Raw genomic sequence first — 27,157 nt, 5'->3', positions numbered from 1 at the left:
TCTCTATTGTTTTTCTAGATTGTTAGACTGACACTAGGACTCCAGTGCAATGTAGTAACCGCATCCCTGTCTCATTAATAATTTCAGGACAAGCACCTTTAATTAATCATCATTAAAGATGATGTTTGCTATAGATTTTTATAGATATTGTTTTACCTATTTCTTGATATTTCTATTAGTTTTTTATTGCTGCATAACAAATTAGCACAAACTTAATGGGTTAAAACAACACACATTTATAAAATTATGGTGCTGTGGGTCAGAAGTGGTAGGGTTTTCTGCTCAGGGTATGATACGATTGAAATCAAGGTGTTGACTGGGATGAATTGTCCTCTGAAGGCTCTGGGAAAATTTGTGCTTTGAAACTTACTCTTGTCGTTGTCAGAATACAGTTTGTTGATGGCTGGCAGCTGGGGGCAAGTCTTGGCTCCTAGAGGCTGTCTGTGTTCCTTGCCATGTTGTTTCCTCTGTCTTTAAGCTGGCATGTCAAATCTTTGTATTTTGAATCTCTCACTTCCCCAGTCTCCTACCTCTAAACTCAGATTTAAAAGGTTCATGTGATTTGGTAAAGTCCACCTAGTTAATCTCCGTATTTTATGTCAATTAATTTGTGACATTAATTTTATCTGTAAATCCCTTTGCTATGTAAAGTAACCAAATCATGGGGGTGGTATCACATTACATTCATAAGTTCAGTCCACATTCTAGAGGAAGAGATTATGGGGGGTAAGAATCATTTTGGAAGTTTGCCTTAAATTTCTCAAGTGCTTATTATTTGTCTAATGAGATGATCATATTATTTATTATTATTATTATTATTTTTAATTTACGTGGTGGATTACGTAGACTTTTTTTCTATTAAAACAAAGAGTCATTTCGAAAAGAGAAACACCTCATTTGAGATACCTTATCTTTTTGGTAACTTGATGAATTTAGTTAATATGTTATTTAAAAAAAAATTTATCTCATGAACATGAAAATATTTCTTTTTCTAACTTGTAAAGTTTTGCTATCAATTATATACTGGTTTTATATAATGGTTTGGAAACTATTTCCTCTTTTTTTATTGCTAGAATATTTTGCAGAAGATTATTGATATTTCTCTTATTTTTTTTCAGAGCTAACCAATCCATTTTAACAAATATAATTTCTGTATTAGATATATAATTATTCAGATTTTCTATTCTTTGTTCAATTTTAGCAGAAATGTGTTTATTTCCAGAAAATTTTCGTCTTATTATATTTTTAAAATTTATTATCAAGATGTTTATAATATTATGCTATCAATGGACTGCTTTAAAATCTATAGAAATGCCCCATTTTTTTGTTTTTCTTTTCAATGACATTTCTTTTTATCTTAAACAGATATAAAATCAATTTTGGCTTTTTTAATTCCACATTTATTTAATATTTGATTAATTTATTCTTTTTTATTATTTTCTTATTTATACTTTTTTCCCCCTATTCTTTTCTAACTTACTGAGGCATAAGATAAATGTTCATTTTTTTTTTTTGGCCGGGCGCGGTGGCTCAAGCCTGTAATCCCAGCACTTTGGGAGGCCGAGACGGGCGGATCACGAGGTCAGGAGATCGAGACCATCCTGGCTAACACGGTGAAACCCCGTCTCTACTAAAAAATACAAAAAAACTAGCCGGGCGAGGTGGCGGGCGCCTGTAGTCCCAGCTACTTGGGAGGCTGAGGCAGGAGAATGGCGTGAACCCGGGAGGCGGAGCTTGCAGTGAGCTGAGATCCGGCCACTGTACTCCAGCCTGGGCGGCAGAGCGAGACTCCGTCTCAAAAAAAAAAAAAAAAAAAAAAAAAAAGATAAATGTTCATTTTTAGCCACAAACAGAATGCTTTAAAATAAGAATGATAATCAAGTATCAGAAAACGTGATGCCAATCTGAAGCCTGAATTCCTTTTCACTGATGTTCCAGTTTTATGGTGCGTCCTACTCTGTGCTCTGGCTTTGTCCTTGCGTGCCACCTTCCAGATCATCTCTGTAGCTACATTGACTATCTTATTCCAGTCCTTTTCTTAAGCCAAACTCATGAGCTCTTTTCCTAGGTTTGGAACCATAGGCTGTTTTGTGTAAAAGTTTATCTTAGATTCTCACTGACTCATATTTATTTTTTATATTCCTCATCAAGCTCTTTTCCATATACTATAGATTTTTTCTTTCACATAAAATCTCATTTCTGCTACTATAAATCCAAACTTTAATTTCTTATTCGAAAGCATTTTTTTTCTGATTCAGCAAATTTCATTCTTTCTCTGGATCAGATTATTAATTTCGTCTTCCTCAAATGCCACTTTCATGTTACTTATTTGATTAAAACAATGAAATTTATCTATCCTCATTCTTCTTGCTGGTTGCCTTTGCCTTTTCTCCTTCCTAACGTATATATTCCCCATTTATCTAGTGATTTTTTTTTCTTGAATAGAATGATTTCTAACTGTTCTTTCCCTGTGTGCTACATTGATTGTCCTTCTTTGCAAATAGACTTCATATATTTTAGTTTCCTCAGAGTCAAGTAGAAAGCTAAACACATGATTAGACAACAACATGTAAAGATTGATTAGTTTTTTTTAAAATCAGCATGCTAAATTAGTTGAGCTGCCATGTGGACAATCTGTAATTTCTAATTTTAAAATCAAAAGTTGAAATTGGGGATTTGACTTTAGAGGACACATTTAGAGAAATCACAGAATTTTCAAGGCTTTTGTAAGTTCTAGATTTGATTAGCTTTGAAACTCACTCAATTGTTCCATAAAGCTGATGTTTGTAGTTTATTTGAATAAACATGGAAATGGATTCTCCTAGTCTTAAAACTTGAGAAGGTTACATTTGTCTTACCTGAGTTCCTTTGTCAGGAAACCAATCATCAGGCTTCCTAGATAGTATCAGGGAGCTAAAACTGACCGGATCACTGTATCTGGACAATGAGATGTCAAATCCCTCACCCATCATGATTGCCTAACTGATCACCTGCTTCCGGTTGACCAACTCCTCTTGTTTACTCCTCCTTAATTCCCGTTTTCCCATACATGGTGACATTTCTTCCTCGCTATATAAACCTTTAATTTTAGTCAGTCAGAGAGATGGATTTGAGACTGATCTCCCATCTACTCTCCTTGGCCGTAGCACCCAATTAAAGCCTTCTTCCTTAGCAGTACTCACTGCCTCCGTTATCTGCTTTCTGTATGGTGAACAACAGGACCTAGATGGAACCCCTGGGGTTTCAGTAACAGCTTCACTATGAGTAAATGATTTTATTTTTGTATTAATCATGCAGCAGTGGAGTGGGAGGATATGTATAACAGGTCTAGTTTTTATCCCTTCTTCATTTCACCTCACAGAATCAGATTCAGGATTGTCAAAGTGACAATCAGCTACTCTTTTCCCAGAGACAGGATTAAAAGACATCCAGAAAGCTTCTTTTCCCTATTCTAGATGAAAAGAAAAATGTGGCTTTGGCCTACATTCAGATATTATTTCACTTTCAATAAGAGCAGTATAAATATTCTGAGCTTTGAGGCTTTCTTTTTTTTCTTTGAGGTCAAAGGGAGAAAAAACATGTTTCTTTATTGGGAAGTAATCTAAATTTAATGGATATAAATATTATATTGATTTGAATGCCTGTGTTATATTTGCTGCTAACTGAATTGTTAACTCATGAAAAGACAATTACAAAAAAATAAAAAAACAAAAACCTAAAGCTATTGATGAGATCATGTTTGGGCTGGGCAGTAACCTTAATTTAAAAGAAAAAAACATGTCATCTGTGGAAATGTGACTGTTTCTAACACTAGCAAATATTCACATATTTTTATTGACAGATATTTGAATGTTTTCCTACTTTGGCTGCAATTTCAGCATGCATAATGAATGCATTGTATATAAAATAGATTTTGAAGCGAAGTGTGAGGAATAAATGATTATTGAATGCCTAAGGGTGAAGAGACAGCAAATGGTATATTCCTAAAACATGAAGGAAGAATGCCTATGTAATGGAAAAAGCACTGGAGTGTGAGTTTGCATATATGCATTAAAGAGGCAATGTAACACTGTACAGTGAACTTCAGTTTTGAAGGCACAGATACCTGGCATTGAAAGCTGGACACACATGAGCTAAGTGAAGTTAGAAAAGTCAATTAAAAACTGGATCTCACTTTGTTCATCTGGAAAATGGTAACACTATTATCCAACCCACAGGGTAGATGTAACTTTAAAATGGGTGCTGGGCTGGGTGCGGTGACTCACGCCTATAATCTCAGCACTTTGGGAGGCCAAGGCAGGCAGATCACCTGAGGTCAGGAGTTCAAGACCAGCCTGACCAAGATCGTGAAATATATCTCTACTAAAATTACAAAAATTAGCTTGGCGTGGTGGCGTGCACCCTGTAATCCCAGCTACTTGGGAGGCGGAGGCAGGAGAATCGCTTGAACCCAGGAGGTGGAGGTTGCAGTGAGCCGAGATCGCACCATTGCACTCCAGCCTGGGCAACAAAGCTAGACTCTGTCTCAAAAAAACAAAAACAAACAAACAAAAATGGGTGCTTATTATTGTTATTATTGCACTTTTTTTTTTCTCAGTAGATTACACAGGTTTTAATGTGTAAAGATACGAAATAGAGTCATACAAAGTTAAGCAAGTCCTTGTTCATTCTAGAAGTAATCAGAAGTACATAGAAAGTAAGGGACAACACACCAAGCAGAGACTGAGATACGCTGCACAAAATAAGTTTACATTTAGGAAACTGAACTAAGTAAAATATTGGAGTTGGAGTTAGAGATAAACTGGAATACAGAGGAATGGATACTAGGCAACATTTGTACCAAGAAAGAAAATGAATTATAAAACTAATGTGTGAATAATGGAAAGTAGACTGCATGCAGTCAAACGTCATAAATAGCAAAGAATAATTCTACTCTAATCCCACTACTTGTTGGATTTAATGGTGCAAATTAGATTTTTGGGGGCACTACATTTGAAGTTGCTATATGTGTTTCCTCTTGAGGTCAGTGTTACTCTATTAGGTATGGTCAGCCCCCCATAGAGTCTTCACTTGTTTTAATTTATTCATTGATTCTATACCTATTTTTTGAGTAACTACTTCTCCTCAGCATTGTAGTCTTAAGCAGATAATAATCCCTGTCCTTATAGTGGGTGTCAGGCAATAAACCTAATAGATATTTAAATAATATATGTCTGTTGGAAGCTGATCAGATGTTAAGAGAAGAATGAACTAAACGTGTACCAAAATGATTGCCTCTGTAAATCAGGTAAGGTTGTCCTCATTGAGAACGTAAGTAAAGTTTTAAAATAAATGAAGGAGTGAGTCATGCAGATATGCACAGGAAGATTCCAGGAAAACAGATTAAGAGAATAGGGAGAATGAGATAAAGTCAGAAAAATATGAGGGGACTGAATAATGTAAGACTTTATAGTCTATTGTAAGGATTTTGTCATTCATTTTGAGTGAGAAAAGAAAACATTGAAGAACTTGAGCAGATGAGAGCATAATATGATAAATGTTTTTAAAAGATTACTTTTGCTGCTATGCTGAGAATAGATTCCAGATGGGGGAAGGATAGAAGCAGGAAGACCACTTAAGAGGCACTGCAATAATCTAGAGAAGAGATGATATGGTTTGACCCAAAGTGATAGCAGTGAGGTGCTGACAAGGGATCAGAATATGAATCCATATTGCATATAAAACCCACAGGATTTCTTGACAGACTGGATGCAGTGTGTGAGAGAATGAGATGAATCAATGGTGAGTCTTTGACTTTTCAGCCTGAGCAGCTAGAAGGACAGAATTGATTTTAAGAGAGATGTGAAAAGCTACAGGTAAAACGGGCTTGGAAATTAAGATCAGCAATTCAATTTGAAAATTAAATTTGAGATAAAATTTGAGATGTATTTTAATACCCAATGGAGATATTGCATTGGAAGTTGAATATACAAGTCAGGATTTGAGACTAGTGGTCTAGGATGGAGATAAAACTTTGAGCATCATAAGCTTTAAATAATGTGAACAGAATAGTGTGTGTCGATAGAGAAGTAATGCTAACACTGAGCTATGAGCACTTCAATGCTAAGAGATTGGGGAGCAAAGTAAGAACCAAGAAACAAGACAGGAAGAGATATTAGTGAGAGGTAAAGGTAAACGGAAAACAAAACTGATAAGCTGTTTTGGAATCCAAGTGAAAAATGAGTTTATAAGAGTGGAGAGTGATTAACTGTGTCAAATATTATTGATAGGATATGTAAGAAGAGAACTGAGACTAGATTAGTAGATTTAGTAGATTAATGGTCATTGATCTCCACAATAGCAGTTTCAACAGAGGTCACAGTTGGATTGTCCTGGGGCTGCACTTTTTAAAGTTGAGTCTTCCTCCTTATCTTTCAAGATTTGGATAAATTTGAATAAATTAAAGGAAAGGCTACAGTGAGTGATATTTATTTATTTTTCTTTTGAAAGCAATTAGTTATGAAGGTATGGCATTTGGTTGTCATTCAGGATCCCTGAACACAGCCTTCAAATGGCTATATATTACAACCACAGGTCCTTGAAGGAAATATGAAACTGGATACATTAGGAAAAATAAAATATGTTTATTACTATAAAGATTTTTGTTTTTGTTTTGTTTGCTTATTGAATGCATCTCCAGTGAAATTGCTTAGTGATCTAGGGATGATCCTTGGAGAAATAAGCAAACAACTTGCCAGTGTTAGATAAAATGTTATGAAAATGTAAGTAAAGGCATCCTCTGATGCTATTTTGCACTTGGCTTCATACAGAGTAGAGAAGTAGGTGACACTAAGAAAAGCATACAAAGGAAAATGATGGAAAAATTGAGTTTCTCTCTAAGGCATAGATGCCTGTATAAGTTTGTTTATCCTGGTGCTTATCTTGATTATTATCAATTTTTATTAGTTTTTTATGAGAAGAAGTTTAGAGGGAAAGCTTCTTTTAGAATAAAGGAGACTTAAGACCCCATCTAGTTGCATCAATCCACTAAGGAGTTAGAACTTCTTAAATGTTGACCAAAAAGTCAAGAATTTTGAAGAAGCTGGATCCCAAGAAAAAATATCAGAGTACATCTCAATGGAAGCATAAGGTTTTAACTGAATTGCACTTACGCTTCAATGCATACCAACAGAATTCAGTAAATGCCCCTTGCTTATGACCATCTATATTAATCTTACTACTTCTTGGGACCTGTAATGGGAATTTAAGATGATCACAGGAAAGTCTAGATGTGACTAACTTTCCTCAGTGTTCAACAAATATATGTTAATTGAGAAATACGTATGAACGGTGATTATCTGTAGTTCAGAGGAAGTTTCATTCTTTTCTTATTTACCATCCTATCACTTTTAATCATTTTAATGGTCTCCCCAAAACTGTTTTTTTTTTTCCCCAGGGGCCAGCCAGTTTTGAATTTCTATATTTTGGTCCTTCTGAAATTCTAACAGACTCATAACCATCTTCTCTTCTTCCACATCCCTGAATGCTAAGGTTCCTTTATAATTCTCTAATTGTATAAGGCCACTAATATATTTAGAATTTGTATTTTCTCTTCAAGACGAACAAAGGAGTGGATGTCTTAAGTTTGTGTCTTTTATTGTTTTCAGGGGTTTTACCCCCACTTGTACGAAAGAGTAGACACACTTATTAGCTGGTTAGCTACAAGATTAACTGCAGTCATAATAGGCTTTATGCTAAATGTTTCTTACTAAAAAAAACTGGGCACAGGCAATGTTTTGGTAAATTCAACAACATTTTCTGTTATCATATATTATCAAACTTTTGGCCTCATTAGAATGACGATGCTATGTGGCAATCATTTGCTGATAAAGTATGAAAAGTGGCATTCAATTTACTAAATTGTGGAAACTTAGTGTTGTAAGAAAATTTAGATGTTATCAGATTCAGTGACACTCATTTCACCATTAAAAAATATAAGGGTCATGGGTACAAATGACTTGTGGAATCTTACTTAGCCAGACCTGACATCTCCCAATAGCTGGTTTAATATTCTTTCCCATGGTTTAGGTATTCTGTTTCTTGCCAAGACATGTAGAAAGAGAAATGCTTTATCTTTCTAGAAGAATACTTCATATTTTAAAACATTTACTTCATTTAGTTATAATTATTTTTCTTCTATAACATATACTTTCCATGGACATATTTTTAGGCATTGTTAATTAAGAGATGACCCTATTCTGGAAAGGTAGTTCTGGGCACTTGCAAGACAATAAGGATACACTGTTTCTTTCAGCCAGTGTGTAAGATGGAAGTTAGGCTGACCTAGCAAAACTTCTCTAATTTCAGCAAATAAGGGGTTTCTTTTTCTCCTCTCTGCCTGCTTGAATTACAAACGACTTCTTGAAGCATCTGTTTTCACTAAATTTGACAGCTAGGAAGGAAGGTTCACAATTTCAGCAGCTGTTATTTGTTTTTTTCCTTTACTGAGATGAGCAGCAAGACCACAGTATCTAGAGATTTGTTTGATTACTCAGCAGGACAGTAGGAGCTAAAGCAGAAACATGATAGAAACCATGAGAAGACGAGCAAGGCATGACATGAGCAAACATCAAAAAGGCATGGTTTGATAAGCACAATCCAAAAATAAAGTTCACTCTAATGACATAGTGACCAGAGGGAAGCTTACTGATGCAAAATAGCTGAATTCAAGGACTGATTCAAGGGCACTTATTAATGTGTGTAGTATACAAGCTGAGTCATATACATAATTTCTTCCAAAGCAGATTTTCATATTATTGAACATAAGGTTGGCAAACATTACTGTGTAACTCATACTGCCCTCTCTTTTGAAAAGTATTAATATGTTTCAAAGTAGGAGAGTGTTTCAAATGGCTTCAAGAGAGAATATTTGCTGCCCTGCTCAACAAGTGATTAAGGAGACAAATTTGAAGCCAGGGTTTCAAACACACATTGCCAGAGTATGAATAACCAGTACAGAGGCAGCAAGGAAGGATGTAGAATAAAGCTGAGCAGAAGACTCGGGAAAGATGCATAAAAAAGCAGAATGTCAAACTCAGCATCAGAACAATGAAAGCAAATAAATATACTGAAAAAAAATAGAGCCCTAAGCCAACAGATTTTACCGGAAGACAACATATGTATAACACACTGGAAAGTGTTAGGAACTAATGGCTATTTCTTAGGAGTAAAGAGCTCGGGGTATGCTATTGCAAAATTTGCTTCTGTACAGCAATTCACATCATGAGACAGGAATAAGCACTATATTTCTGTGCAGAGTAAAAATTTGAAGAGTGTAACACAGACAAGGAAAGGAGGTTCAATAATGAAAGAGGAAAAATTATAAGAAAATAATTCTCTCCTGAACCTGCAACAGGAGATATGTTTTATGAACAATATTATTTAAAAGTATAGTCAATGTTAAGAACCCTACTTCCAACCTACTCCTTCCAAATAACTGACAGTTGTTTGCCAATAATAGAAATAGAAAAAGCTGAACAAGTGTTTACAAAAATGGGAATTCTTCATCTAGCTGCTGTAACAGAATACTATAGGCTGGATGGAATATAAACAACAGAAATTTATGTCTTATAGTTTTTGAGTCTGGGAAGTCCAAGATCAAGCCATTAGCAGATTCAGCATCTGGTGAGGGCCTGCTTCCTAGATGCTTCTTTTTTCTTGCGTGTCCTAATGATAGGTGACAAAGTGCTAGCAGCCCTCACTCTCAGCGCCTCCTCGGCCTCAGTGTCCACTCTGGCGGCGCTTGAGGGGCCCTTCAGCTTGCCGCCACACCGTGGGAGCCTCTGTCTGGGTTGGCTGAGGCCAGAGCCCCCTCCCTCTGCTTGCCGGGAGTTGTGGAGGGAGAGGCGCAGGGCAGGAACCGGGGCTGTGCGCTGCGCTCCTGGGCCAGTGTGAGTTCCAGCGGGTGCGGGCTCCACGGCCCCCAGCACACAGAGCGGCTGACCTAGGGCATTGAGAAGCTTAGCACCTGGGCCAGCAGCTGTGGCGGTTGTGCGGGTCCCCCAGCATTGCCGGCCTGCTGGCACTGCACTCAAATTCTCTTAGGGTTTGGCTGCCTCCGGTGGGGCAGGGCTTGGGACCTGCAGCCCGCCGTGTCTGAGCTCCTCCCACTGCGGTGGGTTCCTGCAGGGTCTGAGCCTCCCAGACGGGTGCCACCCCCTCCTCAGTGGTGCCTGGTCCCATGGACAGCCCAAGGGCTGAAGAGTGCAGGCTTCGCTAGGGCCTGGCGGGCAGCTAGGCCTGCAGCCCTGGTGCAGGATCCACTGGGTGAAACCAGCTGGGCTCCTGAACTGGATGGGGACTTGGAAAACTTTTATATCTAGCCAGAGGATCGTATGTGCACCAATAGGCACTCTGTGTCTAGCTCAGGGTTTGTGAATACAATTGGTACTCTGTATCTAGCTAACCTACTGGAGACTTGGAGGACTAGCACTCTGTAACTCTGTCTAGCTCAAGGATTGTAAATGCACCAATCAGCACTCTGTGTCTAGCTCAAGGGTTGTAAATGCACCAATCAGCACTCTGTGTCTAGCTCAAGGTTTGTAAATACACCAATCAGCACTCAGTGTGTAGCTCAGGGTTTGTGAATACACCAATTGGTACTCTGTATCTAGCTCACCTAGTGGAGACTTGGAGGACTAGCACTCTGTAACTCTGTCTAGCTCAAGGAATGTAAATGCACCAATCAGCACTCTGTGTCTAGCTCAAGATTTGTAAATACACCAATCAGTACTCTGTGTCTAACTCAAGGTTTGTAAAGGCACCAATTGGTACTCTGTATCTAGCTAACTCTGTATCTAGCTAACTAGCACTCGGTGAGTCTGTGTCTAGCTCAAGGATTGTAAAGGTACCAGTCAGCACTGTATCAAATTGGACCAATCAGCTCTCTGTAAAGTGGACCAATCAGCTCTCTGTAAAATGGACCAATCAGCAGGATGTGGGTGGGGCCAGATAAGGGAACAGCCTGCTGGCCTCCCTTTCCACACTGTGGAAGCTTTGTTCTTTGGCTCTTTGTAGTAAATCTTGCTGCTGCTGACTCCATGGGTCCACGCTGCCTTTATGAGCTGTAACACTCACCGCGAAGGTCTGCAGCTTCACTCCTGACAGCAAGACCACGAACCCACCAGGAGGAAGAAGCTCCAGACACATCTGAAGGTCTGAAGGAACAAACTCTGGACAGCCCTTTTTTTTTTTTTTTTTTTTTTTTTTTTTTTTGTGAGACGGAGTCTCGCTCTGTCACGGGGCCTGGAGTGCAGTGGCCGGATCTCAGCTCACTGCAAACTCCGCCTCCCGGGTTTAGCCATTCTCCTGCCTCAGCCTCCCGAGTAGCTGGGACTACAGGCGCCCGCCACCTCGCCCGGCTAGTTTTTTGTATTTTTTAGGAGAGGCGGGGTTTCACCGTGTTAGCCAGGATGGTCTCGATCTCCAGCCCATCTTTAAGAACTGTAACACTCACCGCTAGGGTTCGTGTCTTCATTCTTGAAGTCAGTGAGACCAAGAACCCACCAATTCCAGACATACTAACATGGCCAAAGGAGCAAGATAACTCCCTGGGTATCTTCTATAAGGGTACTAATCCCATTTATAATGACTATGCCCTCATGAACTAATCACCTCTCCAAAGCACCACCTCTAAATATTACACTGGTGATTAGGTTTCAACATACAAATTTTATGGTACATAAGTGTTCGCATTCTATCCTGGGTCCCCCAAATTAACTTATTTCTCATATGTAAAAAACATTACAAAATACTCATTTCATTCAAACAGTCCTGGTGGCCAAATTTAACTTTTTCCAGAGTCAACTCAAAAATCGAAGGTTTGGCATCTCATTTAAGTATCATCTAAATCAGATATGAGTGAAACTCAAAGTATGATTTATCCTGAGGCAGATTTTTCCTCCAGCTGTGAACCTGTGAAATCAAACATTGTATGCTTCCAAAATACAATGGGGAAAACAGGCATGGAAGAGCCACTTCCATTCTAAAAGGGAGAAATAGGAAAGAAGGAATGAGTGACAGGCCTTTAAAGTTATTCTTTCATTGTCTTGAACAGTAGTCCTGGGCTTCTATTGTGTTGGCTGATTGGTCTCCTTATCAAAGAGACTTTGGCCACTCTTGGGGTGACCTTTCCGCAAAGGCTTTTCTCATTCTTTTCAATATAGATAGCCTGAGAATTTTCCAAATCTTTAATTTCTGGTTCCTTTTTGCTTAACATTTCCATCTTGAATTTGAATTTTACCATAAGCAGTCAAGAAGAGCCAGTCCACTGCTTTAGCACTTTACTTAGACATTTCTGAAGACAAATATCTAGTTTCACCACTTGCAAGCTATACCTTCCACAAAATGCTAAAACAGGAGCACAATTCACCCAAGTTATTTACCACTTTAAAAGAAGAATAATCTTTCTTACAGAGTCCAATAATTCATTCTTTATTTCCATCTGAGACCTCATCAGATTGACATTTGCCACCCATATGTCTATGAACATTCTATTGAGAATTACTGGGATGTTCTCTAAGGAGACTGAAACTTCCTCTAGAACTCTCCTTTTTTCTTTCTGAGCCTTTACCGGAATCACCCTTAATGGTCTGTTCACAACAACATAGGCTTTTCCTAGCATGAACCTCAAAACTCTTCCAGTCTCTACTCATTACCCAGTTCCAAAGTTGCTCACACATTGTTAGGTATTTGTTACAGCAACACCCTAACTCTTGTGTACCAACTTCTGTCTTAGTCCATTTGGGCTGCTATAAGAATACCATAGACTGGGTGGCTTAAAAATAGAAATTTGTTTCTCACAGTTCTGGAGGCTGAGAAGTTTAAGATCAAGGCAGCAGCATATTCAGTTTCTGGTGAGGGTGTACTCCCTGGTTCATAGACAACTGTCTTTTCGCTTTTTTATCTTTACGTGTGAAGCATGGTCTCACGTTGCTAAAGGGGTAAAGAAGCCCTCTGGTAGCTCTTTTATAAGGATACTAATTCCATTCATGTTACTTTCCAAAGTTTCCACATACAACTATCACATTGGGTGTTAGGCCTCAGTATATGAATTTGAGGGGGACGTAAACGTTCAGTCTATAAGAGTATCTATTTCTGACTTACTAACATTGTGAAGATATCAAGACAAAGCATATTCTGCATGATCGTTAAAGTGGGAATTGAGTTTTAGAGAACAGGAGTTTTTCAATTATCTTTCTATTAAAACTTAGAAACAAAGTACTTTCTTTTAACATGAGATATCTTTATTTTTATCTTCAGTGTGGGGCACAATGACCCTAAATTATTTATACTTTGGAGAACAAAAGATTGCTTAATGCCATGCATATAACTTTGTAGAAGTTTGCTAGTGTGTTTTAATTGAGAAGCCTTGAACACAGAAGAATTTCTAAGACAAAGAACAGTTTTAAAACTTGGTTTTTGCTACCAAGATAGCGCTGTGCATATTTGGAGGGGAAAAGATGTGTGGGCCATGTGTTATCATTCTTTTGACATTTGCTTGACATAGTTCAACTTATTGACAAATTAGACTAATAAACCAAGAGAAATGTTTTCCTTTTGTCCTCAAATTTTGATTGTTTTAATTAAAAATACATTGCTATTCAAATGTCATCTTGATTTTACAGGATAGCAAATAAAAATAGAATTGATTTTTTAAATTGGTGAAAACGTTACAGAGCTGTGGTGTTTACAAAATAAATGCATGGATAGAAAACCTGATAGCATTGATATTGAAGACACAGGTATGTTTCAATTAAGATAGACATGGTTCAAGACAGAATAATGGATGTGGTTTAGTTAAAAGATATGGCTAAAGAAATGTTGGAATAGTTGGTAAGTATAAAAATCTTGAAGTTAAGTTTTTGAGGAGATATGTTCCATGCAGTTGCAGATATAAAATAATTTTTTATAAATTGTGGAAAATATTCAAATGATGGAGCATCTGGCAGGAAAGAGAAATTCAATGGGCTTATAATCATTTCAAAATAACTATAAGAAGTGCTATTTACAAATTTGTAATTTGGGTTTAGAGGAACTAATGAGGCCACATTGCCATTACATTTTTAAAAAATTGTCGTCTTGCATTTTAGACCAATATATATAGATTTTTGTCTTTGGGAAACAAAATATTGGTGTGAGGGTATAACATGAATAAGAGTGGTCAAGCCCATTTTAAGGGTTCTACTTAAAATTTTAAAAAGCAATGTTCCTGGGCCATGGAGAGGACTTAATCAGTTTTTTTCTTTTAAAATATCTGTCTCAGTTGAAGATATGGTCCATATATGAGTTAATAGCACACTTGTAGTAATCCTCGGTTTTGCTGCAATCTCAACATGTGATCATTTTGATTTTGCTTCCTGAAATCTTTCAATACTTTTTGATTTCTAATCTCACTATCCTACCACAACATGTGATCATTTTGATTTTGCTTCCTAAAATTTTTTAACTCTTTTTCGTTTCTGATCTCACTATTCTAGTTCAGTTCTGTTATTTGCCGTAAATCTATTGAATAGCTTTGCAATGAATCTCTTTGGCATCAATTTTGAATCTTTTTGAATCTCTTATTGAGTCTTTTTGCCTCCAATTTTACTACTAAAAAGTTTTCTTAGTTAAATGTGTGTGTGTGTATATATATATATAGAGAGAGAGAGAGAATACAATAACAATTTGAAAGGTTATTTCAGATGGTGAGATTATAGGTGATTTGGGTGATTTGTGTTTGTGTTACACTGTGTTTCTATTTTTATTCCTAACTGATCTTGAATTTGTTTTCTGTTAAATTATAAAATTACATTTTTTTCTAACCTAGTCATCTGTATGATCTATCTAGAACTGAAAAATTGTAATGACTTTTGAGTCACATAAACTCGAAATTCACTGTTTAAACTTTTAGGATTGCATTAGTCATATTAGGTTACTTTATGCCCAATTAACAAATAATCTTTAAAGATTAGTGCCTTCACACAAAAAAATGTTTATTTCTTGCTTATCAAAGGACCATTTTCCTAGGGATGAGGCTCCATTCACTATTGTATCTAAAGTGATGGCACATAGGAGAGTCTCAATAAATCTTCATTGACTAAATAAAATATACACAAGCATGTACACACATCCCCCCTCCTTCCCATTGCTCTCTTCTCAGTTTCAGTTGTCTATCATTAATTGGCTCAGCATTTCAGGATGCTTTGATCTCATTGCCATATAAACATACTGCTCTGTTTCCTGTAAACTTGGAAAATCATGAAGAATCGTGTGCTGGCTTTGTAAGTCTTCTACCTAGAAATAATGTATATAAGTTCTGCTTACTTTTCATTGCTCAAAGTTAGTTATGGGGTGTCTTAACTTGGGCTGCTATAGCAAAATATCATAAGCCGGGTGGCTTAAACAACAAACATTATTTCTCACAGCTGTAGAGGTTGGGAAATCGAAGGTCTAGTTGCTAGCCAATTCAGTGTGTGGTGAGGGCCCACTTTCTAGTTCACAGCAGGCTATCTGCTCACTGTATTCTCACATGGCAAAAAGAAGAAGCACACTCCTTAGGCAATCTTATAAGGGAACGAATTCCATTCACAAAGGATCCATTTTGTTGACCTTATCTAATCCTTATTACGTTCCAAAGACCCTACCTCCTAATACCATCACCTTCAGGGATAGGATTTCAATGTAAGTATTGAGGAGGCATAAACATTCAGTTCCTAATACAGGGCAGAACTCAAACAGCATGTTTCTGGCAGGAGAAGAGAACCAGAAACCTTGTGAAACATTAGTCATTTTTACCACAATTAGCACTTGTAAATTACATAAGAATAGAATCTAATGAGCATCAACAGTTAAGTTTATTGGCTCAATGAGAAAGATCATTTAAAAATTAATATAATTGGGTGAGTCATGGACGGTTGCAATATACAACCAGTCAATAATTGCATAAATATTAGAGGTGGTTCATTCATCAGAAGAGGGTCAATTCTATATTGAAAAACTATAAATATTTGTATTTATTTATAATTATAAATTATAAAAACCAATCATCCTGTAAATCCTATACAAATAAGGGAGAGAGTAAGAGGAATGAAACTTTCTGAGGTTATCTCAAATTCATATATAATGTAAATGATGACACTTATTTTTCTCTTTGCATTTACACACATGCATTCTCTTAGAAAACATCAATTGTCAGTGATCCTGGAAAAGCCTGAAGAAGTTAATGAAAAGTTTATGAGACTACATTGGGTTTTCTTTCAGTTTATAATAGTGGTTCCCTACAGTAGAAATGGACAGATCTCTTCAAGCTTTTGACTCTGGGGAAAAATTTGATAAATTTATATAAGCCTTGATTTACCAGTAAATATATGACCGATCTTTCCAAAACCACAGTGGAAGTTTAAAGCTTGTAGAATATTAGCAAAATATTATAAACTTGAAGACATAATAAATTTCCCCTACATTTCCACTTGATTTAAATGAGAACCTGCTGTGACTTCAACTTACGACCACAGTGTAGACATTTTCTAATATTCCCAATATATCATATATTTGGTAATCACATATTTATTATAGTTCTTATACAAATGGAAGTGGATAATAAAGTAGAAGGACATCCCCTAATGGGAGCAAGTAGTTGGTGAAGAGTGGAGATTAATCTTAGAACCCCTCTCTATCTGAAATTGCTTATTTAACTCTGATCACAGACATATCTACAAATCCACAAACAAAATTTCATAGATCTTCTCCAAGGGTAAAAAAAAGCTCTTAAGTACTATATGTGACAGATAATTAATTAATACTAAAACACTTTTATTTTATATAATAACCCGTGTAGAATTATTTTATATATATGCCTCTCGTACATATTTAAATTATAAGAAAAATATGTTACTGACATCATATTTTTTGGTGATCACTGATCATAACTCTTTTTTTTTTTTTTTTTTAAATGAGACAGTGTCTCACTCTATCATCCAGGCTGGGGTGTAGTAGTGTGATTGTGGCTTACTGCAGCCTCTATCTCTCAAGCTCAAGCAATCCTTTCACCTCAGCCTTCACAGTAGCTGGAAGCACAAGTGCACACCTCCATGCCTGCTAATTTTAAAATTTACTTTGTAGAAATGGGATTCATAAATCTTAAAGTCCTAAAATATTGGTGCTGGAAGAATTTGCTGTTTACATGTTGATAATGGGATCTAACTTCAAGATTTGTCAATACAATTGAAGGAGTCATTTATAAAAAGAGAAGCTATAGTTAAATTAATACTGAAAATATTTATTCTATTTGAAGGGCACAATGGTTTCTATATTCTTACATTTTAAATAGTCAATTGATTATTAATTTGCGATTTAGGGCTTAAAATATATAAAGAGAGGCTTTTGGTTCTCTATTAAATGTTTGAGATTTTAATATATCCAAGTGGTGGCTGGGAGTGGTGGCTAATGCCTGTAATCCCAGAACTTTGGGACAATCCTTCCAAGGTTGGTTTGAGGCCAGGAGTTCTAGACTGGCCTGGGACATAGCAAGACCCTGTCCGTAAAATATAATTAAAAACAATTTGCTGAGCATGGTGACCCATGCATGGAGTCCTCGCTACTTGGGAGCCTGAGGTTGGAGGATCACTTGAGTCAAGATGCTTGAGGTTATGATAAACTGTGATGTCTCTGCACTCCAGCCTGGGCAATGGCACAAGACTCTGCCTCAAAAACACAAAACAAAACACTAGAGTAGGAATAAAGATGTTTCATTTACTTAATTGTAAAATTAACTTAGTCATTAAGTAGTTAGAAGAATGATTGTGTACAGCTTAGAACATGTAAACAAATGTGCTTCTTTTTCTTCATCTTTATTTCATTGTACATTAAAATAGCTATACAAAATATTAATATTTGATGTTATTATTATCTATATACTAATCATTTTCTTTTTAACATGTCTCGCTCATATTTAAAGTGTATTTCTTGTAAACAACATTTAGTAGATTTCCTTTTTTTAGCTGTCTCTCTTTTAAGTAGTGGTTTAAACATCTGTATTTAATGTAACTATTGACATCCTAGATCATTTTCTATTTATCCACTTAATTATTTATTTCTTTGTTCATCCTTTTCTGATCTTTTTTGAAGGATGACTTGAGGATTTGTTTTTGCGTTTCTATCACCTTTTTATTTGTATCTTTTTCCGATAGTTTCTCTAGAGATCACAAAATGCATTTCAACTAATAACAGTCTAGCTTCAAAAATTATCAGCTACTTTACAATGGGAGAGTGTTAAAAAACGTATTTATTTCCTCCTTATTGTTGTCGTATATTATGCTTCTATACATTCAGTAAACATATTATTCTTATATTTTTATTTTACTTTTGAACAGTCAATTTTTAAAAGAGTTCAAATAAAATAATATCTAATAAACATTTTACGTTTTAAAGATATACTACATATAAAATATACATATTATGGTATGCAAAATAATAGCCTTAAAGAGATGTCTATGTGTTAATGCCCAGGACTCATGAGTATATTATGTTACTTAGCAAAGGAGATTTAAAGTAGTTAACTGCTATGGTTTGAATGTTTGTGTCCTCTCCAAAATGTATGTTAAAATTTCATGCCCAAAACAACAATATTACAAAGTAGAACTTTTAGGAGATGATTAAGTTATGAAGGCAGACTCCACTCCAAATGATGCAGAAACATGTTGCTATCTTGGAAGCAGACAGCAGCCCTTACCAGACACAAAACCTGCTAGTGTCTTAAACTTGGACTTCGAGAAATGTGAGAAATAATTTTTTGTGATTTATATTAGTTGGTGCAAAAGTAATTGCGGTTTTGGCCATTACTTTTAATGAACAAAACCTTAATTACCTTTGCACCAACCTATAAATTATCTTGTCTGTGGTATTTTTCTATAGCAGCAAAAATGGACCAGGAAATTGGTATCAAGAAGGTGGATATTCCTGTAAACACATACCTAAAAATGTGGAAGCAGCTTTGAAAGTGAGTAATGAGTAGAGGCCAGGCCATAAAGCACTATTTTACGAAGGGCTGAGAAGAGCTGTAGACAGATCCTGAGTCTTAATTATTAACTAAATGGTCATGATCAAAATATTGGTAGCAATGTGGACAGTAAAGGCCATTCTGATGAGGTCTTAGAAGGAAATAGAGAATATCTTATAGAAAACTGGAGCAAAGGCCATCCTTGTTACAAAGGGGCAAAGAACTTGGCTGCATTATCTCCATAGCCTAGTATCTTGTGAAAGGCAGAACTTATAAGCAGTGAATTATGATATTTGGTAGTAGAAGAAATCTCTAAGCAAAGTGTTCAGGGTGTTGCATAGCTTATTTTAACTTCCTATAGTAAAATGCGAGAAGACAGACATGTTTTAAAGATGGAATTTACAATTAAAAGAGAAACATAACTCAAATATTTAGAAAATTCTCACCCTAGCCAGATTACAATGAAAAGGTATGTTTGGGAGAAGACACTAAGGGTTTGGCCAAGTGAACATTTGACAAGATTATTATGAATAAGAAGGCGGCAAATGCTGTTTATCAGGAAAATGAAAGACTGACTCTGAAGGCATTTTGGAGAACTTGGAGACTGCTACTTCCGTTATAAGCCCAGAATGCCAGGAATGAGAGGACAGAATGGTTTCAAGGGAGGGGCCCAGTATTCCCATGGGACCTCAGGGTTTGCTGTCCAGGACAACCTCAAGTTTGTGCTCATCATATACCAGCACAGCATCCCTTGGCTTTGCAGCTGGCTCAAGGTGACCCAGGTGCAGCTTGGGCCACCACACCATAGGGCACAAGGGCTACAACTTAGCAGTAGCCACATGGAGCTAACTCCAGATTATCAGAATGCATGAGTCATAGAGACATAGCTACCTCAATCTACATTTCAAAGGACACATCAGAGGGACACAGGGCCACAGAGCCACTGCAGAAGAGGGGCTACCACAGAGATCTCCCACTAGGGCAATGCTTGGTAGAGCTGTGGGCACAGGGCTGCTCCCAAGAGTCCAGATCTGTAGAACCACCAGCCTGTAATGCCAGTTGAGGAGAGTAACAAGCATCTGACTCCAACAAGTGAGATTTTCTGCATGGGCTGGGCTCAGCAAAGTCATAGGAATTGTGGGACCAACCTCCACCCCAGTATGTTCAGAAGTCAGGGCATGGAGTCAAAGAATATTATTCTCATGTCTCAAGATTTAATGTTGCTTGCCTTGTTGAGTTTTAGACATACTTGAAAACTGTCAGCGCTTTCTTCTTTCTTGTTGCTTGCTCCCTTTTGGAATGGGAATGTCTAGCCTATGCCAATCCCATCGTCGTATTTTGGAAGCACACGCCTTGTTAGATTTTACAGGCTTACAGCTAGAGGAGAATTTGCCTCAGGATGAAACACACCTTTCAGTTCTGCCCACATCTGATTTAGATGATATTTAAGTGAGATACTGGACTGAAATTTTGAGTAGTTGTTGGAATAAGTTAAGACTTTTTGGATTAAGATGAAGTAAATGTATTTTATATCTGAGAAAAAAAAAAAAAAATGGTCACCAGGTCTTGAATGTTTGTGTTTCCTCCAAATTTCATGTTGAAACTTAACCCTCAATACAACAGTATTAAGAGATGAGGCCATTAGGAGGTAATTAAATAATGAGAGCAAAGCCATCTTATGTAGAATTAGGGTTTTATGAAAGGTGGAGGCAACTTGTGTCTATATCTTTTATGCTTCCATCTCTTATAGCATGTGAGGACCCACCATTCGTCTCCTCCAGAGGCCAAGAGTCACCCTCGACAGTCAGTAAACATACCAGCACCTTGATCTTGGACTTTCCAGCCTCCAGAATTGTGAAAAATAAATTTTTATTCTTTATAAATTATTCAGTCTGTGTTATTTTCTTATAGCAGCACAAACAGACCAGGGAAGTAACCCTCTGACCTAAGATAGGGAGTTGGTCCTGGATTATCTGGGTTGGCCCAGTGTGACCACCAGGGTCCTTCAAAGTGGAAGAAGGAGGCAGAGGAGATGAGTGATGTGTTCCAAAGAAGACCTAACCCACTGTTGCTGTCTCTGAAAATGGTGAATGAGAACCATGTGCTAAAGAAAGCAGGAAGGCAGACTCTAGATGCTGGAAAAGGCAAGAAAATGGATTCTCCCCTAGAGCCTTCAGAAACAAATACAGCTCTGCCAACACCTTGATTTTAACCCAGTAAGGTCAGGGTTTGACTTATTTACACAGATGTGAGATAACAAGTTCATGTTGTTTTAAGCCACTGCACTGTCATAATTTGTGATAGCAGCAATACAAAACTAATAAACAAATATTTAATAAAATCAGATTTAAAAGTTATTTATTTTTATCAAACTATTTACTCTGATCTTGCCATTTTGTCACACAGATCAGCCTTTGTATCTGAAATCATTTTGCTTCAGCCTAAATAACTTCTTTAAGTATTGCTTTTAGGACAAGTCTACTGAAAATGAATTCTCAATAGTTTTGTCCACATATAAATGTCTTTAACCTTTTGTTTTTTTTGAAGAAAATTTTTGCAGTATAGAATTGTAAATTTTTTTTTTTAATTTAGCACTTTAAAGATGTCCCGGCCGGGTGTGGTGGCTCGCGCCTGTAGTCCCAGCACTTTGGGAGGCCGAGGCGGGCGGATCATGAGGTCAGGGGATCGAGACCATCCTGGCTAACATGGTGAAACCCAGTCTCTACTAAAAAATGCAAAAAAAATTAGCCGGGTGTGGTGGCAGGCGCCTATAGTCCCAGCTATTTGGGTGGCTGAGGCAGGAGAATGGCGTGAACCCGGGAGGTGGAGCTTGCAGTGAGCTGAGATGCACCACTGCACTCCAGCCTGGGCCACAGAGCAAGACTCCATCTCAAAAAAATAAAGATGTCCCATATTTTTTTCTAATCTTCACTGTTTATGAAGCAAGGTCAGCTATTTTTCTTAGTGTTATATACCCACATGTAATGAATTTACCCACTTCCCCAACTGCTTTTAGAGTGCTTCTTTATGCTTGGTTTTCAGTAGTTTGCCTACGCTACATGAAAGTGAGGTTTTCTTTGTATTCATTCTACTTGGGGGTTCACAGACTTTTTAGATGAGTGGATTGATATTTTTTATGAATTAAAAAATTATTTACTATTGTATCATCAGCTATTTCCTCTGTTTTATTCTCTTTCTTCATTCCTTTTATGACTAAAATTATATAAACATTTGATTGATACTGTCCTACAAGTCTTTTTGTTTTTATTACACTTTTGCTTTCTTTGTATGTTTTAGTTTGAATAATTTCCATTGAAATTTCCTCAGTTAACTGATAATTTCTTCTTCTACATCAAGTTTTCTAATCTATCAAATTAAATCTCAAATTCTCATATTGTAACTTTTATTCATAGCATTCATATTTGGGTCTTTTCCATAAGTTTCTACTTGTTGCTGAAAATTTTCATTTATTCACAGATATCATCTTCCCCCTAACCCTGATATATCATCATAGTTATTTTATAAACTTCTTTCAGGCTATTTGTACATCTGGTCCATCTTTATATTTGGTTATTTTGACAGTTTTCTTTATTTAGTAACATTAATTTTCTTCTTTATGTGTCCTACAATATTTTATTATATTATGAATATTATGTGGAAAAGAACTACAGAGACTGAAATAAATTATTATTTACACCTAGAAAAGGGTACAGCTTTCTGTTAGGCAGCAGTCTTAATCTGTACTTAAGCCGGGCCTGGGCTTTGTCATTTCTTTAGCTAGAAACATTTACTGCTGTATTCAAATAATTTTAGCACTGGATATGAGTCTTCTTTCAGCAGGACTTGGGATTTGAGTCTGGTAACACTCCAAAGATCTCTTTATGCTTCATAGCCCAGCCACAAGCTTTCCAAACTGTGAGAATATTCACTCTGCCTTAGATTCTGGCTGTCAGCTTTTGAAGCTGGTGAGGAGCTCTCTCCTGCCATGGAGGTCTGTCTCTCAGATCTCTTCACTCCGGCTGCCCATTCCCCAGATTTGGAGTGGGGAACGCTGCAGCAGGGGATAGGCTCTTCAGGAAGGGGCTCAAATGTCTTAGATGTATTTTTCCTCGTTCTGTTTTTCTGTCTACAGTTCTCTGCAATGCACTGATGCCTCAAAGGGCTGTCTGTGCAATCCTTCCTCTACTACTCCAAGTTTCCTCTAACCCTCATCTGTGGTGTTTTTTCCCCCCCTTCCACTGCTCCACCATGAAGGTGATTAAGATCTTTTCTCCTCTGGCAGAAGATTATAACTTTTTTGGATTTTAGTTCATTCAGGTTTTTTTGGCCTCAATTTCCTAATAGATTTTAACAAAATAAAATGTTTCTGTGCTATATGACTTGTTTTCACTTAAACCGGGAGTGACACTTTACCAGACTTCTATATTTTTAGCTAAGTGTATAGTCTAATATGTTATTGCAAAACTATGTTCACTTTATTTTTATTTTTTCTTTTTCATTAGATTAATTTATTGGGTTGTGAAATTATTCTCACAATGAGATGACTGCATATTTCTGCCATCTTACCTATTTCTTTTTGTATTTTAAAACAATGTTGAAAAAATTCCTGCATGATTCCTAGAAATGGATACGTATTTACACTTAATCTACTAACCAGTAATGAACACATTAAAGTCTCTGGATAATTTATTCATAACAAATGTTCTTGGCAAAAACAATACATGAAGTAACTATGTGATTAAATTTGAAAGTAATTAAAATGTTCTGTTACACTGAATGTTTATCTGAATTTCCCTTGTTTTGGTAGAAAATCACCAATATTTTATTAATTATTGATTTGTTATGATTTCTCCTTTCCTGGTCTTAACACATTTATTATTATAACATAATACTCAATTAGATAATGGCATATGCTTCTTCTATTCCAGAGCATCTACTATCTTGTTTAAAGTTAGAGTAAGTATTTGTCACACACAGATCGCCTCTTGTAACTTGCCATTCTTTACCTAGTGTTCTCTAAAACACACATTCTGTCTTTATCCCTTGGAATATTTTTCTAATACTTCCTTTACTTTCTAGTAAGAGACTCAAACAATTATTGCCTTATTTTACAGTACGTATTTTATACTTTGTTTGAAATCATCCATTTTTGTCCTGGCATTTTCTCATATTCTGTCATTTCGCTAGCTAACACTCTGACAGTAGCAGCATTTTTCCAGTTGACGCAGTTACTTCTTTGTAAGAGGATCTCCAAAGGATAACTGCTTTTATTTCATAGTTATAGAACACAGAAGAAAATGATGTCTTGTATTCTCTGGTGGCTTAGAAGTAAAAATTATTCCTTCACTTCATCAATTTTAAAAATACATGGTATTAAGCCATACATCAAATTATAGTTCATATTTCAAAACTGTTTCATCTTTATTCTAGTATATAATAACTTTTATGTGAAGTATATTCTGCAGATTGGTGTTAGAAATATTTGCCTCTGAATATGACTTCATTTCTTAAGAAAATAAAAAGGATATTAGAGGGAAGGTAGTCTCCCTCTCTCTCTCTCTCTCTCTCTCTCTTTCTCATTCTCATAGCTATAAACAATCTACCAGCCTACCAGTTCCTTCAGGATATTGATTATTATTCTTATTTCAAAAGTCACCAGTCTCAAAAGTTCTAAATTTAAAACAAGATACTTTGTGATAGTAATCTAATTATACTGCTTTCTTTCCAGAGCCTTGGGAAATAGCTGTTATGGGGACATGAACCTAACCATCAAGCTTCTCAAAATTCTAACTCTGGAATCATAACTTAATGGATTATACACGGAAGGGATGGAAATGGCCTATTTTGTTAAACAGATAGTGCTGATATTTTTACAAACATTAGCAATTGTATTTGCACTCTTTACATTCTACTCTAAACATTTCAAGTCTCCAAACTTGCAAAGCTTGAGATTTTTGTTCCAAAGGGATCATAATGTTGCATAGTGTAAAGGGAAACAAAAGGCATAGGTGATTTCAGCAGAAAAACGGTTGTTTCAATTATTCTCATGATATTAGTTGAGTGAGGGAGAAGAGGACTGGCCAATGCATATTGATTGATTTAAAAATGCAGATCGAAGGGAGGAAGAGAAAGCAAAGGCTGCCTGAAAAGCTTGTGAAGTAGCTCATAGCAGAACATTATGATGTTTGTGCTGATTTAGTTGTACCTGGAGCAACAAAAGATTATTAATATTACTGTTTGAGTTTCCTCAGGTATCTGCATATGAGATATGGTTTAATGATAAGGAAAATTCCAGCCCTGGTGTGTATGATTAACTTTTATGGTAGTGGTGCTAACTTGCTGTCTTCTTTATCCACAGTTTATTCTAAATAAAATTTTGCATTTGGTGAATACCCACAAGTGGATGATAGCGTTCAAATTGCTTAAAAAATATCATTTGTGGCTGGGTAATATTTTAGAGTATGTTATTTCATGCTTTTCTTATCTGTATGGTTTGACATTTTCCTTTCTCAGGCAAGATATATGGCAGGGCCTCGGGAAGACATGAAGCAAGACCAAGGGCACTATTCAAAAGTTTGGGATTCTTAACGCTCTCCTTATCGGTACACTCAATCCACCTTACCTCCAAAACTTAAGCTCTAGATAGAATTTCTATACCTGATTGAGAAGATAGAAGTGATATAGGGAGTGTGAAAGAAAATAAGTTTAGTATGAAAAAAAAATGCACAAGGAAAAAAACATTCTCCCTCTAAAGCTGAAAAGAGATTTATTGTGGCTATACACAGTAGAGAGGTCTGTGACTCTGGGCAATGTGAATCGTTCCTTAGGAACAGTGCAAAAGGAATAGCTGAATGGTCATTACTCTAGAAAAATTGGATCATTGGTCTGTTTGCATGCATGACACTAAAGCTACTAAGGGCCTGATGGCAGGGACAGTGGATGTCTTGTAGTAACATGTGTGCAGCTGTGTAATCTCAGTATCCAGAGAGTCCCCACTTCACTTCTTGTCTACAATAAGCTCCCCTGTGTCTTAGTACAGTTTAGGACTCTAAATATCTGGTATGACTAAAGAAAAAAGAAAGGGTGAGCAGAAGAGGTAACAAAATAGAATTAAGATTATAATCTTAAGGATTCAGTGGTCAGATCTTAAGTTGAACTACTAAAAATAAATGACCATTTCTTATATACCTACCTTGGTAAAATGTGGTTCAAAGATGCTCTGGGAGCTGGGGTGCACTGGCCTTCAGTGAGAGGCCAAATGGGAAGATCTCTTGAAGCCAGGAGTTTGAGACCAGCCCAGGCAATATAGTGAGAACGCATCTCTACAGCAAGTAAATGTTAACAAACTTACCTGGGTGTGTTGGTGTGTACGTATTGTCCCAGCTACCGGGCTTAGGTGGAAGGATCACTCGAGCCCAGGAGTTTGAGGCTGCAGTGAGCTGTAATGATGCTATTTCACTCCAATCTGAGTGACAGAATGATATTCTGTCTCTATAAAAACTAACAAACAAACAAAAGACATGCATACTTGCATGCACAGTATGTTAATGAGTGGCTAGGAGAATTAATTTCCAATTTTAAATGGTTTTGTCATCTGGATGGAGTACTTCCTTACAGTTTTTTAGGCAAATAAATGTTGATTATTTTCAGCTGTTAAAGTTGAGCTTCAGAATCATGTCAACATTGCTTTCAATAATTCAGTCTTCTTAAAACGAAAGCAACATTAAGAAATAACTCCATAGTATTCCATGGTGTATATGTATCTTATTTTCTTTATCCAATCTGTCATTGGTGGCCATTTAGGTTGATTCCATGTCTGCTATTGTGAATAGTGCTGCAGTGAACATTCATGTGCATGTGTCTTTATGGTAGAATAATTTATATTCTTGCTTATATGTAAGTGGGAGCTAAATGATGAGAACCCATGGACACAAAGAAGGACACAGACAATGGGACCTACTTGAGGGTGGAGGGTAGGAAGAGGGAGAGAAGCAGAAAAAATAACTATTGGGTACTAAACGGAATACCTGGTAATACCTGGGTGATGAAATAATCTGTACAAAAAAGCCCTGTGACACAAGTTTACCTATATAACAATCATGCATTTGTATTCCTGAACCTAAAAAGGGTAAAAAAATA

The sequence above is a fragment of the Papio anubis genome, chromosome 2 (genome assembly GCF_008728515.1).
Source record: "Papio anubis isolate 15944 chromosome 2, Panubis1.0, whole genome shotgun sequence".
NCBI classification, from domain to species: Eukaryota; Metazoa; Chordata; class Mammalia; order Primates; family Cercopithecidae; genus Papio; species Papio anubis.
This window is presented reverse-complemented; position numbering follows the sequence as displayed.